Source organism: Triticum dicoccoides, chromosome 4A, assembly GCF_002162155.2.
Source record: "Triticum dicoccoides isolate Atlit2015 ecotype Zavitan chromosome 4A, WEW_v2.0, whole genome shotgun sequence".
NCBI lineage: Eukaryota > Viridiplantae > Streptophyta > Magnoliopsida > Poales > Poaceae > Triticum > Triticum dicoccoides.
Window position 1 is genome coordinate 731,373,006 of NC_041386.1, and position 3,769 is coordinate 731,376,774.

Sequence of the window (3,769 nt, forward strand, 5' to 3'; positions counted from 1 at the left end):
ATGGGGGCCTTCAAATCTTGATAAAATTTGGGCAAAATGTGTGGTAAGCTCGAGGAAGAGAGGAGAAGAACAGAGGAGGAGAGGGGAAAGGGGAAGAACAGAGTGAGCTCGGGTGGACGAAGGGTTTATGTACGTCAACCTTTAGTACCGGTTCGTGCCACGAACCGGTACTACAAGTGCTGGACGGGCCCCAGACTGACAACATCCTGCCACCGCTCTCTTTAGTACTGGTTCGTGGCACGAACTGGTGCTAAAGGTTTGCCACGAACCGGTACTAATGAGAGCGGCCGGCTAGCCGTTGAAACCGGCACTAATGTGTCTCAGATTTGCCCATTTTTCTACTAGTGTCCCGAGGTCGTCGTCCGGTCATCCCCATGCACTGACTCTGCCGTCAGCTGCTTCTCGCATCCCCTCCGTCCTGCACGACTCCACGCACAGCCGCCGGCGAGCAATTGCTCTGCTCCCCGAGGTCGTCGGACCAACCGCCTCGTCGCGTCCCCTCCGTCTTGCACGACCCGGCGTGCAACTGCGGGCAAACACTTGCTCTGCTCTCAGTTGAGATCCAGTTTATGTAAATCTCGTTTATGAAAAAACGACTATTAGTCGTTTTTCTATATACCTGAAATCTGGGTTTTTGCTTTTTGGAAAGCCAAGTTTTCTATATTCACGGATTGGTTAGAGTTGCCAAACAAGATTTTAGTTTGTTACACCGTTTCCCTGGTTTGTGGAGATCCCGTTTTGCATATACTGCCTATCCAAACAACGCCTTAGATTCAAGTAAACAAACTCTTGCGTTGGAATAGGTCTTCTGTTTGCCGAAAGCTAGCAGCGCACAACAATAGATTGGATCAGACCAACTCCCCAATGAACCCTAGCCCCCGATCCCCAATGAACATGAAGAGAGAGGCAAGTGATCTAGCGGAGCAGCAGCAGCAGCAGGTGGTGGTGGAGATGGGCGACGCACTGTTGACATCGGCCTCTGTCGGAGCAGCTGCGGGTGGGGGAGCGGGGCAGCCCAGCGGCGAAGAAGGGGCGAGGAGCCGGAGCAGCAGCGGTTGGGCGACCTTTGTAGCGCAGCGTCCAAGAAAGAAGCCCTGCTGGTCGCCGCCGCCGCCGTTCCTAAGAGAAGAAAAGCTCCACGGGCCATTCCTTCCCAAGGCCAAACCGAATCCCCACCTGACCACCGTGATGGCGACGTCCATCGCCGATATCCTACATGTGCTGCTCGAGGAAATCTTCCTCCGCCTCCCCGCTGCCGAAGACCTCGCCCGCGCCTCCGCCGCCTGCCCCTCCTTCCACCGCATCATTGCCGACCATGCCTTCCTGCGCCGCTACCACGCCCTCCACCCGCCGCCTCTCATCGGCATTCTCAACAACCAGAATCCCTTCAGCACAGCCGCCGCATCCCTCCGCCGTCGCTGCCCGCGCCTTCGCCGGCTTTGATTTCTCTTGCTCCTCCTTCCTCCCCTCCACCGCAGGCCGTACCTGGAATCCAATTGACTTCTTTGATGGACGTGTCCTCCTCGCCAGCGTCCTGGTCAGAAATTGTGTTGGCAGACGCATCCTCATGGGTCAGGGTGGACGACACGAGCGGTCTTTCGGACCGGCTCGTGGCCCGCTCGGTCGTGGCCGGCTCGGGCCTAGCCCGCTCGAAAAATCGGCCGGTCCGAGCTCACTATTCCGGCCCGACAAATCTTCGGTCCGGTCCGGGCTTTAACCGAGCCGACCGAGCGGACCGAAGAACGCGACGGGAGCGTGGCCGGAGCGTGGCGGGGGCATGGCGAGAGCGTGGTGGAGCATAGCGGAGGCGTGCCGGGGGCGTGGCCAGGGCATGCCAGAGGCGTGGCGGGGGCATGGCCAGGGCGTGGCGAGGGCGTGGCCGCGCAGGCATGGCGGGGGCTGAAGAAACCGTCGCCGTTTATGTCCGCCGCCGCGGGGGGCCGTCATCTGCGCGGCCAATGGACTCGCTGGCCCTGGAAACTATGTCCATTAGAAGCGCCTCACTCGGATCTATCGTATGCACCAACGAACACGACGTGGGAGGTCATACATCGCCGCATCGGGCACCGTCTTTTTCATCTCCGTTCATCGGCCGTCGTGCCAAGTTCGTCGCCGATGAGCTCGTTCTGGTGATTTTTTTGGCTCCTCTAGCTCCCTCTGGATCTTCCAAAGCTTCCTGACATCTCCGTGACGAGCTCTGCTGCCTCCAGTGCCCTCCCCGCGTCGCCATGCTCCGACACGTGCTCTGAGGTGAACTCCGGACGGTCCAAACGAGCCGCTCGGTCCGGCTCGGGCTTCGTCCCTGCCGGTCCGGTCCCTGGAAACAGGACCGCGGCGCTGCTCGGTCCGGTCCGGTCCGGACCGCCGACGGCCGGTCCAAAGGACGGCTCGGTCAGGAACCGGACCGGCCCGGACCGTGTCCACCCTGACTCATGGGCTCCAAGATGGACGGCAAAAGTTTTGTCAGGAAGTTCGTCGTGTGCGACCCGGTGCACCGCCGCTATATCATGCTGCCCGCCATCCCGGTTGACCTGAATGCCCTTGTCCGTAAACAGGAACTCCTTGATCTGGAGACTTTCCTTGCTCCCGGTGAGGACAAGGAGGACCCATTGTCATTCCGGGTGATATGCTTGGTGCAATGCAGAATGAATCTGTTGCTTCTGGTCTTCTCCTCATTGAATGGACAATGGCATGTTCTTACTTCTGACCAATGGGGTACTTCGGCTACACTTGCTTCATTTGTGAAGTCTGATCCTGAGCTGTCCAGTCGTCAATTCGTCCATGGATGCTTCTATTGGCATTTGCAACTGCGGAACGAGTTACTTGTGCTTGACTTGCACGCAATGGAGTTTTCTACTGTCAACCTCCAATCTGAGTCACTAGGGAGTAAAAGTTTCCTCCTTGTCGAGGCAGAAAAAGGAATGCTCGGGATGCTCACTATAGGTAAAGGCTATGATAAGGACATCAAAGATCGCCGACATTGGCTCGCGTATTCTATTCTGACAAATAACCAATGGCATTTGGAGAAGGTCATCCCGTTACCGGTAAAGGATGTGCGTCTGGTTCGTGCAGCCGGGGGATACCTGCTCATGTACACGGTGCACTTAAAATCTTCTCAAGGCCAGCTGGAGTTTCGATACTTTTCGGTGGACCTTAAGACTTTCCAGGTCGAGTTGTTCACTGCACTTCGCAAGCACTTTCCTGGACGACTGTATTCTGGTTTCCCACCATCACTATGTGCGCCAACTATATGAAGCGGTGAGCGTGTTAACTACTCTTTGCTTACTTTTATTTAACTTTATTTCAGTGTTACGCAACAGAAATAAGACTCAGGCATTCACTATATGAGTTGGTCGAGTTCACATAGTTTCCCAATTTTAATCTTACTCAATATATTTATTTATTCTACATAATCTATGTATGAGTAGAAAACATCAGATTACAACAGCCCATGTTTCTGCTTCCAACAGCAGTTTTGAAAGCAATAAAGTAGTTCCTTTTTTTTCGAGAAAACGCAAAAGACCTTTGTGTTTCTTTTCATTGAAAGGGTAGAAAGTCAGTTACAGTCGTCCGAGGGCGAACAGTTGAGGTAGTTCGGGCAGTTTACTTTTTATGTGATTACATTTCACTGCAGCTTATACTCTATAGACCTCTAGTGTAAACACAGATAGTTCGTCTAGTAGCTCGACATATGACTATAGATTCCCATAGTCAATTTAGTGGAATGTTTGATTTTGGGTAAGCAGAAAGTAGAAAACAGAAAGCAGAA

General features: G+C 54.3%; 1 pseudogene; it reads left to right on the forward strand.

Annotated features, from left to right (window-relative positions):
• Positions 1-888: 888 nt before the first annotated feature.
• LOC119284284 lies at positions 889-3,254 on the forward strand (annotated as a pseudogene).
• The last annotated feature ends 515 nt before the right edge of the window (positions 3,255-3,769 follow it).